The sequence below is a fragment of the Brassica napus genome, chromosome A9, assembly GCF_020379485.1.
Source record: "Brassica napus cultivar Da-Ae chromosome A9, Da-Ae, whole genome shotgun sequence".
Classification (NCBI taxonomy): domain Eukaryota; kingdom Viridiplantae; phylum Streptophyta; class Magnoliopsida; order Brassicales; family Brassicaceae; genus Brassica; species Brassica napus.
In genome coordinates this window covers 17,478,392-17,491,251 of record NC_063442.1, presented here as the reverse complement: position 1 = coordinate 17,491,251, position 12,860 = coordinate 17,478,392, and the positions used below count along the sequence as shown (strand labels likewise).

The 12,860-nt window shown below is 29.2% G+C and overlaps 1 long non-coding RNA gene across 1 annotated transcript; it reads left to right on the top strand.

Moving 5' to 3' along the window:
- The first annotated feature begins 7,794 nt into the window (after nucleotides 1-7,794).
- On the top strand, nucleotides 7,795-8,896 carry LOC106365464. The gene is made up of 2 exons (XR_001273500.3): nucleotides 7,795-8,453; nucleotides 8,553-8,896. It is a non-coding gene; the product is annotated as an uncharacterized LOC106365464 (long non-coding RNA).
- The last annotated feature ends 3,964 nt before the right edge of the window (nucleotides 8,897-12,860 follow it).

Sequence of the window (12,860 nt, the reverse complement as noted above, 5' to 3'; positions counted from 1 at the left end):
CTTCTGTAGTTCTTATTTGATGGCGAATCCTAGAGATTACGTACCTAGCAAAGAGCTTCTGTCTCAACAAAACCCTCCCATTTATAGAGATACCACCATTACAGAGTATTCAAAGTTCTACAGATCCAAAGGATTCGATGGTGCCTCTGGACTATATTTCAAGATCTAGAATGTACGTTTAATTTATGTTTTAATAAGGATACGTGTTTTAATAAGGATACGTGGAGCCGTGGAGGCACGTGCACGTTTATGTTTAACTAGGATGCGTACCTGTAATAACTTCTTGTCTAATAAGACTGTGTTAGAGCCAGTAATAACTTCTTGTCTAATATGGTCATATCGATACAGTGGTTCTGTTTTTGTAGAAACAAAGAACACGTTGGAAACAACGGAGGTTGCTTCCATGCATATTCCACGACTCACCTTCCAATCTAGTAAACCCCAAACCGCTCTCCTCTGACTTGCTACATCTCACGACGATCCCAACGATAGATCTCGAGGACGAGTCTAAGCGCAAGAATACGGTTGATGAGGTTAAAGACACAGCAGAGAAGTGAGGGTTCTTCCAGGTGATCAACCATGGCGTTTCAGTCGATCTTCTAGAGAGGGGATGTATCCCTTTCAGTGAAAGGAACTCCCTGAATGATTCTCAACTTTTCTATGGCCATGATCATTTTATGTCCTTTTTAGGCTTCATCAAGTAAGGACTACGAAAAAACTTCTCAAGTTCCTCATATGTCAGCTAAGATCAAACCGCTAATTTATTCTTCGAGATGTTGTACGAGAGAATACTTTCTGCCAAGATACATTCAGAGAGGAAATGGAAAGCTCCAAATCCAGATAACACATCTCATGATATTTATACAATATGGTGTCAGCTTCTAAGGAATATTTATAGTTTTAAATTGAAACAATAGTTCCTTTCTTTACTGATAAATTTGAAACACATGTTTATGGACGCCATCTATAATTGACTTGATGGCTCCAGTGATAATACAAAGTTTAAAGATGATGTCAAGCTATTATTATTGGATCACAGCTCATATACAAAGTTTAACTACTTAACTACATCATCTTTCATGTCCTCAAACTATGATTAATAATTTACTAGGTTAAGATCCGCGCCTTGCGCGGGATGAATGTTATATATATAAATTATTTTATATAATTTAATAGTTTAAGTAATTTATAATATTTTTAAAAATTAAGTTTTCAATATTTTTTCAAATTGTTTATCAAAAAAAAATAATTTCAAAGTACTTTCAAACTTAAGATATTTATGTATTTTCTTATATGACATATAATTTAATTTAAAATGATATATATATATATATACATATATATATATATATATATTTAATAATTATTAAATGAGACTTTCAACTTATATGATTTATTAATTATTTGTATCATGTCAGAACAAAAAATTTAAACCGTAGATCACAAAATTTAAATGTGAAACTTTTAAAGGTTTTAGTAATTTATACTCATTTTTAAAAATTTAAAATATAACATATAAAGAAAACTTTTAATTTTTATTAAATGGTTACTATGGTTGTTTAATTTATTTTAATAGTTTAAAATTAAACAAATATAATATAAGACACTTATTTTTATCAAATATTTATTATTCAAAATCATTAATTATCATATATACTTTAGCCATATTAGGTAATTCTGTAATTTTATTTTTGGAAATAATGATACATTAATAATTTATTTATGGTTAGTTTAATAAAAAGTTTATTATATATTTAGATGGACCAACCTATTTCTCTAAGGTATCTAGGAATCATTCTAGTGATGACATGTGGCTACAAAAAAATGTTGTAATGCTTCTCAAATAATATATAGGAGATTTTTACATTTCTAACTTTTTGTGATGAGTAATCTTCTTAAGAAGAGCAAAAGATTATTGTATTCGCCAAGCTATCTTTAGCACGTATACTTTCTCTTGCAGAAATCTAACGTGAGTTTGACAGACAAAGCAGTCAGACATGTTTAAGGAGATACTTTTGGTCAGCAACTGAAGAAAATTTTGGAAATTTATTCGTCAATGATGACGAATGATGTTAGAAAGATGTACACGTTGAACCTTTATGCAAACTTGGTTAAAACATTCTTAGAGAGAAATACACGTTGAACCTTATGCAAATTTGGTTAAAGCATTCTTAGAGAATTTCTGGTAGCTTTCTATACAGTCACCATCATCTAGACCCTTATGTTGATTTTGTTGGCAACATGTAGTCTCACCGCTAAACTCTTTGTGCATGGACCACTGGATATTCAGATATTTATAAAAAGAAAAGAAAATCACACATTAAAAAGATAACAGAAAAACACACTACAGTAGCAACTCTATAAATGATCCAACAAATTAATAAGCACTATATATTAATAATTTTTCGATTTCAAATTGAATCGATTCAAACACAAATCAATAATATAATAAGATAATATTTTCATTGCCAAAGTTAGTTTCATACCAGAAACCAAATAAGAAGAAGAATATATGCACAAAACTTCATCACACACGTTTAAATTCAGATTACTCTCTAAACTAAAATTTCAATATTGTTCTTTTTATATAATGTCCACATGGTACTTAACAGTATATGCTCTCAAAATAAACCATCAACTTTACTTTATGTTTAAATTCCAACTAAATTAATTTTATTACGACTATTGGATTTTCATTCTACCTTTATTGAATCCATTAGTCACAACCAATTATGCTATTCCACTTTGAAGTAAATAACTCCAATACACTACTGTCGCTAACACTATTAAATGTATGGATCAGTAAAAATATCATTCTCTTCCAACATATTTTCATTTTCATATTTTAGAACATATTTTCTTTGCTAAAACCATTAAATGAATTGTAAATTCAATTAAGAAAAAAACATACAAACCCGGCGCGTAGCGCCGGAATACCCCTAGTTCTCAATATTGTGTAGAGTGATGATGTGTCACAATTTTCGACCTCTCCAAGCGTGCTGGTGAAGCTTGATTCCATTCTCAACCCTCTTCTATTTATAGGGTTTGAGGTGTTATTTCGGTTTTGATAGCATTAAGCTTTAATTATAATCGAAGGGAGACAGAGAGTTAATGGCTTTAATGAAAACTGAAGATTCATTGTGTAGAAACGTTGAACAGAGCGCAACCAAGAGACGGAGATGAAGAGATAGGGAAGGTAAAAAGTTGAGAGTAAGGAATTTTGTTTTTTTCGGGGAAAGGATAAGACAGTGATGTTGAATCGTCGAAAATGGAGACGACTTCCGACCTAATGAGTTTAATCTTAAGCACAGAGTTTGGTTTTCTTTATGTATAAAGTTAATGAGTTCATGTATAAAGTTAAGTTGTTAGATAGCTTTAGAAAATGTGGGTCGACTAAGAAAATTAATGGCAAATGTAATTATTCTAGAAATTTATGGGTGGTTGTATTTTGATTAAGAATGATTCTGAAGCTAACACATAGGTTCAAAAAGGTTCTAAGAAAATGACACTTCAGAAAACCTAAAATGTAATTAATATAAAATTGAAGTTATATCTTTTTAAATGAATCTCAATTGATATACATGAGATGTTTATCTTTGGTTTATAATTTTTTTTTCCTTTAGAAAAACTATATTTGGCGGTTCACTCATTCGTAGTTGTTGATTTTATACTTACCAATATAACAAAAATATCTCCAATTCAACTTATGATTCTTCTTTGAGAAAATCAGCATCCTTTTTGTGTTCTTCTTCTTTCATAAAATATGAACTCAACGATGTAAAATTCTAGTTGACATTACTTTATAAGATATATATAGTGGATGAATATATATAAAGGTTATGAGGTTTAAGTCAATTGTTTTTCTGAATATATATTTTACTAGGTGTTTTGTCCGCACATGCGGGTATAATTTTTTTATTAATATTTTATTGATAAATGTGCTATTAAATTTAAAGATCAAAATTTTGAAGTCAAACATTAAATTTATAATATTTTTATGAATCTTTTAATTTCTTAATTTTTTTATCTTTTATTAATTTTAAAATATTATTTTCGATAACAATGTCAATATGTTATTATTTTAAAATAGGTTATTATCTTTAAACATTTTTTTAATATATATATATAACTGCTAATACAAAGTGATGTTATTAATTAAAATTATAAAAATTACCAAAACCTACAAAATCTCATAAAAAATCAAAAGCAAAAAAATTGTGAAATGCCTCCATAATAACTGAATACACACTCAAACAAGTTAACAAATAAAACATTAATATATAATGAATAAGATAAGAACCTTTGTTATCTATTCTTATATTTAATTCTAAACGGTATAATAGAAGGAAAAATATGCTATAGTCAATCTCTATTTTTCATTAAAATAGAGACATGCTATTTTCTTCTAATATAGATATTAAAATAGTATTTTTTTAGTATAAAAACATATTTTTTTTTCTTTTTCAAAATGGTATTTTAACTTTCAAACTTTAATAATTATAACTAAAATAAATAATGTGAAAATACAATTTTTTATAAAAATAGAATCAAATTTTTTACATAATAGTCTTTTAAATAAATTGTAATTTAAACAAAATTATAATTCTCTGAAATTCTTGAAAACATAAAAGTAATTAGATTTAATTCTAAATTAATATTTTGAAAATATTCTCTTTTGGAGAAAGATATTTTTAAAAGCTAATATTTTTAAAAGATAATTTTATTCCCAATAAAAAATATTTAGAAAAATCACGAATAGCAAAAAAATATAAATAAAATTATCATTATTACTTATATACCTCTTTTGTATTTTAATACTAAAATAAATTTAATCATTCAGAAAAAATATTCCATGATATATTACGCTTACAAACAAATATAAATCAATTTTTGATATTTTTTATAAACCTATTTTAAATATTTTAGTGTAATCATAAATCTAATTATTATATGTATATATATACTACTACTTTTAAAAATTAGTGAATAAGAAAGAAAGAAAGATGTAGATAAACACAAAATAAATACATGAATTTATCTTTTCTTTTTTTTTCAAAAACGTTTTCCATTTATTGTTTTGAGATAATTTTATTATAGTAATTTGTAATCAGATAAATAATGAATTATATTTTAATTATAGTTTAATTAAAATTATTTATTAAAACTAATGACTCAGCCATAAAATCATGGTAAATGTGACAGATAAGTAAATTCTCTAATTATTATATGTATATATATCTATACTATTAAAAGGGAAGGAGTCTAAAAAAATCTACCTATGAAAAGTTGTTGGACACTTTTATTAAACTTATCTATTTTATTGGTCTTACCTTATATTTCTCTAACTATACAATAATCAATTATTTTACCTTTATTTAACTATAAAACAATCAATATTCTTATTTATTATTCAACTTAACTAAAATATCATTCTCATAAATCTATACCAAAACGTGACTGATGAATTCAAGTACAAAACTATATTGTTCCTTGGTGCCACCAACTTTGCAACATTTCATTCTATCATTTTTTTACCAAAGGCTTCACTCTATCATTTTTTTCGTTGATCGAAATGTGTTTCTGAATAGGATGACCTTTCTTAAATATTTATCTACAAACCTTATACATCATAGCTTTTCCTTGACTAACACTTCTAATATATTTATCTACAAAGCTTATACATCATATTCTAAATATATTGTTAGAACATTTTAGTTAAAAAAATATTATAGATGCGATTTTGAAAATTTATATTATGAAAAGAAAAACCATTTTAAAAATCTATTATAAAAAGGTTGTTGCAACTATATATATCTCTTTATATTTTTATCCTACCATTAACTACTATAACTATAAATAATTTAAATATTTTAAATAAACTTATTATTATTTCTCATTCTTTTCCAATAAATTTTCTCCTTATATAAATATATTATGCTCAATGATGGATATATAATATTTAGATATCAATTATTAAAAAGAAAGCATATATCATACAACATATTATAAAATGTTATCTAATATTATATAATTCTAAATATTTACAAAATCAAATTTGATAAAAACACTTCACCAAATCATTTTTAAAAATAAAATTATTTATATTTATGTTCAATTATTTTTTATAAAAAATATCTATAAAAACAATTGTTATTCAATATAAGTTTTAAAAAACAATTAAAACTCCTGAAAATATATACTATTAAATTAGCTTAAAATCTGCCAAATAAGTCTTAAGTCTCACTAATTGAACAAAATAAATAAGTAGAATAGGAATTGACATTCGGGTCTTTGGATCAGATAAGAGTCGGGATTTTTTCTGGTCGGGTCCGTTAAATCCTAAATATTATAACTCAATTAAATATCTGAAATTTTTTTATCAGAGTTTGGGTCAATTCTTTCCAAGGTTGGGGTTGTTTGGGTCCATAATTCAAATACTTACAAAAATACATGTAAATTTTGGGTACATAGCAGGTCCGGATCGATTCTGGTTTAGAACCCAAAAGACTCGAAACTCGAAATCCCAGAAAAATCCAAACCCCAAAAAATATAAAAAATACCCGATAATATTCAAATAGCCGAAAAGAAAAGAAATTTTACCCGAAAAACCGAAAATACCCAAAGTTTAATCCAGATACCCAAAATAATATATTTTAAGAAATTTGAAAATTTACCTAAAAACCGAAATTATAACTGAAAAGCAGAACATGAAACTTAAGAGGATATAGTAATATTGAAAACATATTTGAAATACCTAATATGCACATAACATTTCAGGTACATAGAGTATCCGATAGGGTTTCGAGTAGGATGTGGACTTGAACCAAGAACGTGGATCCAATAAATACCCAACATGTATTTATCTATGGATCCAAATCAAACCTGTGTTTTCTGGTCGGTTTTTGGATCCAGATAAATGTCCAAATTTAAAAGAGAGTTGTGTAAAAACATACATATAAAATCTTAAATAATCTAATTCATAAATTAAATAAATTAAAACAAATTCTCTACTTTGTTATAATACAATTTACTAACAATACTTTCAAAATATTAATTTATATCAAACTTTGTTTATAATCTACAGAAAACCCGCGCTTCAAAAAGCGCGGGTCAAAATCTAGTACTGCTAATTATAAAAATTAGTGAGTAAGAAAGAAAGACATAGATAAACACAAAATAAATACATGAAATTATCTTTTTTTTTCAAATACGTTTTTCATTTTTTGTTTTGAGATAATTTTATAATATTAATTTGTAATCAGATAAATAATGAATTATATTTTAATTATAGTTTAATTAAAATTATTTATTAAAACTAATGACTCAACCCTAAAATCATGGATAATGTGACAAATAAGCAAATCCGCTTCTCAAATAATAGTATAGATTGTAGTAGTTATTAATATAAATATATTTAAGTTTTTTTCTTCCTATAATTGTTTCTATTTATATTCTAAGTTTATATAATATAATCTACAAAATATTTTTTCCTATAATTATAATTACATCAGATTATTTATATTTAAGATTTGTTTGAAAGTTTTGATTTTTGGCTTATCTATGATAAGTTTTTCTTTTTATATTTTAATTAAATAAATAAAAATAAACATATTGTCAAGCAGTCAATTCAAGAGAATTAGTTTTGAGTTTCACTTATGAACAATACATAAGGAATAATCACTTAAGTGATGTCCCTTTTAATATAAGTTGATGTGTAATACAATATCAAATGATTTTACAATCCCTATAAATATTTATACAATTATAAATAGACTTATAAGCATTTACAAATGATTTTATACTCTTATAATTTTTTATAAGTTAGAAATTAATTCCTAAAATTTGATAAATAATTTATTATTTATATCAATTTTTGTAAATGGTTTGTATTCATTACTTTATATAGTTTATAATAAATAAAAATAATTAATCTAACATTATTACTCTTTCTATAATTTTGACAATTACTACCATAAATCATTAATTATGTAGACTGACCTTTTATTTTAGATCAAATTATAATTACTTAAAATTAAAATCATAGACCATTCAAATTATAACAATTTTCTTACAATTATAAATAGATTTGTGTCTCTCTATAGCCAATCTTGGATTATAATTTGACCAAAAATCTCTTCTTTTTTTTTGATAAAGACCAAAAATCTCTTATATTTGATATAAAAGGAAATGTTATATTTTCTTATATATATTTGACCAAGAAGATATTTACTTGTAATGTGCATGTGTCACTATATATATAATCAGAAAAAGTAAAGAAAAACGCACCAAACAAAACGCTAAAGTGAATATTTTACAACAAAGTTTTAAATTTACTTATAAAATGGTCATCACTATGAAAACTTTAGTTCTGTTTGTTTTCACTACTATTTTCATCATATCTTTTGTTGATTGTCATACTACAACTATGGCTACTACCCCTGCTAGTACTCCTGGTAACAATTTATTTTTATACTACATTTTAAATTATAGGTATAATTTTATTCTTTTTGATTAATATACTTATTGGTTTAATAATTTTTTCACATAAATAGGTTATGGAATAAATTGGGCGACAGTACTGTGCTTCAAGATCTCAACGCCGTGTGATTTAGCAGGGCGATATGGATGCGCAAAGTTTTGTGACCAGTGGGATTATTTTTATGACAGGTGTGAACCGGGTAAATGTTGTTGTCACAGATAAGTAGTATGCGTTCAGAATAAAATAATCTTATAAAAGTATTGGCATTTGTTTGAAAGTAACATCAACAACTTTCATGCTTTATTATCAATATATGATCAAGAAATGAAATGAATCAAAATTATTAGATTGAAATAGTTTGATTCAATCCATTTAATAATATTTAAAAAAAAAAGATTTATGAGAAAAATAAAATTATATCAGAATACAATTTTTTATTAAAATTTTAAATTATGTAATTAATCAAAAGTCACAAATTACTCTGACTTCCACTTCCAGTCATACAAGTTCACATAACCATGAAATATGTAAGACAATAATAATTTAACATGAAGAGATGAGGATGATTGCTTATAGTCAATAGCAACACAACTTGATGGGGTGAGATCTTTACTGAGCTGAGTGATATGTAAATAAGAATTTCAGTATCTTTGCTCGTGCTGTCGTGCATCATTGGCAATAAGAAACCTTCTCGAGCCTGAAAATATAACAGATTACTAGATCCATCGTTTCACACAAGTCCATAGAGATCAAGGGGACTCCACAAGGATTCTTGTGATGTTTTGATTCGTTTTTGACTCATCTTAGTATCAGTCTTTAAATTTCTAGTCTATATGGTAATGTATCTACTATATTAATTTAGAGTTTTATTTTTTATCTCCTGATAAAAATGGTTATTAAATTTTAAAAGGTCTAATAAAACATATAACCGTAGTTAGAGCATTATAAATACATTTATTATATTTCGGTTACTAAAATGAGTTCCTGTTAAATAGGATATTTGTTTATATTTAGAAATTCCAATTGAGTAACAACCGTAATTAATTCAAGTATTGTCTATGCCATGTTATTTGAGTTTTAAATAAAATATCACGGGCTTTCAAATTTTATACGTCTACATAAAACACATAATATATTTTGTTTTATACAATTTAAATAATTATAATAATATACAACTATAGTATGATATAAAATTTAAAAGAGTTAGTGATAGACCGCGGTCCACGGATCAGTACATGGAGCCGAACCAGCATGAATATCAGGACGTTCTGAAGTTTTCAACCGAGGTTCATGATTTTCACCATACTGGCCAGACTGACCGGACTGTCCCAAATGCATCCGGATGGGAGCTTTGGCTGGAACCATGGCCAGATGATCGATTTCACTGTACTAGACTTTGTCTTCACCGTCCTGTTTTCCATTTGATGAAGAACAGTCGAGACGGAATCGCATTCGGACGCACGAATCCTGAGTTAGGTCATTGCTATACATTTCTGGACAGTACCACATGTACCGCCCGGATGTCCAGTTTGAGGCTTCATCAATACCCATGTCCAGACGATCGAATTCACCGAACTGGAGCTCGTATTTCCCGTACTGATTGGCATTTTAAGAGCAACGGTCGAGACAGATTTGGATTCGGACGAGTGGAACTCAAGATAGGCCATGACACTTCAAAACTGGCTACTTTGGACTGTCCTGCTTGTGTACTGGCCCAGTCCGCAGGACATGCTTCAGGAAGCAATGAACCTGGACGGAATTTGAAGGGTTTTTCACTAGTCAAAGTGTGATTTCGTGCCTTGACCAGATCTGGTCAATTTTATCATTTTCTATGTTTAGATTTCCCACATTTTTCTTTAAGTCTTTTGACTAGAACTTCTATATAATGTAACCATCAGATCTGAATAAGATAATTTCGTTTTGCTTTCATTCTTTTGAGTTTTTTACTCTCTTTGTTCTTTGTTAGAACATTTCTTAGTTTCTTGGTGAGGTTATCTCCAAGTTTCGATCCTTCTTTTGTTGGACCGGTGCGTCACATCCGGCAACGATCGAAGTCTGGTAGTATCTTTGGGCTATTCCGCAACCCTTAGTGTCACCGTTCATACCATCAGTTCTCAATCCTCTCGGATCTGAGTTCATATCAACCTTACCGAAAGAGTGATCCTTATTTTGGTTCTATCAAGTGGTATCAGAGCCACTCTTCCGGTATTGTCTATTTCATTCATCTTTCTCATCTTCCATTTTCTTATAAAAACTTCTTCTTCTACCTTTCTTAAATCCGGGCCCTCATTACCATCCACCATATCAAAAAAAAAAAGATCTAATCAAAAAAAAGAAAGAAGGAAAGATCCACATAAAAAAAAAATAGAAATCGAAAGTTTCATTTGGGGATTGGTGGTGGAAGAGAAAGCCTGCTGGCTGAGGAGAAATCCAGCCTTTGAGGTGGTTAAAACGGATTTCAAAAAAATCAAAAAATCTCTTATCTATCTATCTTGAGAAAATTCCCTTGTTAGCTTGGATTTGCCCATTGGGATTCTTTGATTTGTTCTCTCAGAACATTGAGTAGAAACTTGTGTGTGATCACCTAAATCTGAGAGAAACACTTGTGTGGGTGAGGATCAAACACTTGAGAGTGTGAGGTTTTTATCTACTAACTTTTGTGTTGAGATTTTTCAGGTTTACGATGTTTGGTCTCCAAAGGAAAAGTAACAAGGAGAAGCACCCACGACTTTCTGTCTCTCAAACCTCCTTTAAATCTTCTTTGAATTATTTTGATGAGTGTGTTAGTGTGCAGGAAAAACCAAACAGGTGGAGCAAAGAGCATGTCAATACATCCAAAGGTGAATCTGATCCAAGAAGGCGATTGCTTCAGTTTGATGTCCAACAATTTTGTGATAACTTTGTGAAGGGTGTGGACAAAGCCCTCAAGGACGTCAGCAAGAGCCAAAAGAAGAGCACATCCACACGTGCCCCAGTAGCTGAGCCATCCTTGTTCATCATTAAGAAAGCCCAAGGTGAATCTGAAAACCATTTTGAAGAACTTAAAGATTTTTCAGATTCTCTACCCATTTTTGATGAATCTGATGAAGAGCTAATTGAAAGCTTGATGTTTTGTGAAAAAGATTGTGATCTTCCTTCTCTTGAAACTGAGTTTAATCTTGATAATGAACAAGCTATTGTAGAACTAACTGTTTTGCAACCGGAGCTTCCGAGTAGTCTTGTTTTGTCTCCACAGGTTTTTGAGGAAGAGCTACTGGATTTTCCACATCAGTGCCCATGTCTTGACACTAGGATATGTTTGGATGATGATCTAGGTCCTATCTTTGATGAGGAGGACGAAACTGGTCCAGTCTTTGATGAAGAAGCAACAAGCATCACATCCATTGCTATGGAGAACTATCTATGCTTTGATCCCGGCACAACTCCTGCCCCTTTACCTCCTGATCTTCAAGAGCACTTGTTTGTTTTGAGTATCCAGAAAAGACAGGTTCAGCCTCTGAATGAAAGCATTGGCCGTGCCCAACAACCTCAGATTTTGAGAAGCTTTGTTGTTCAAACCGACTACCTTGGTGCCAGCAACAGAGGTTCAGTCCAAGAAGGATATCTCAACAGTCCGAAGGTCTTTTGTCTTGAATCCAATTTTACAAGAAAGCCAACTCATCAAGGATTCACTGAGGCTTGTAATCGCATGAAAAGCTTCACGGATGAAGACGTTATGAATTTTCCAAACCGGAGGTTCTTCAGTCCATCTATCCGCGAGTACCAGATTTCTAAAAGAGATTCATGCCCCAGAAAGAATCGGCCTGAGCCAAAACCGATCCTCCATGAACCAAAGGTGTTTCCTCAGTCATTCTCCTGTCTAAACCAAAAGCACTGTAAGGATCATGAGTTGATTGCATCTACTCTTCATGAAAATGTTTTGAAACCGAGAATTTCAAAAAGAAAACATATTCTTACTTGGTTGAAAAACGTTTTGCTCAAACCTTTTCATGAATTGATTTCATTGAGCTGTGCTTTGAAAGAGATTTGGTGTAGGAAAAAGCATGAACTAAAATTGCTTAGGCCAAAGAATTCTTTTGATTTCGTTCATGATGATAATTTTTCAAATTTGGCATTGTCTCTTTCTTTCCATAACAGTTTCTCACCTTGGCCTGATTTTGAGATTGATAAATCAATTTTTGGCAAGCAGCTTACTTGCTTAATACTTGCCCACGTCCCTGATGATTATCCTAAGGGCTTGGATCCTGATTTTGATGTCTTAAGGATAGAGAAACCCTTTGATTATTTCTTTGGCAGATTTGATGTGGTTTCTCTAGTTGCTTTGAATAAACAGGATAAGCATGATCAGTTTCTAAGGAGAGCAAGCCCCAATGGACGTCAA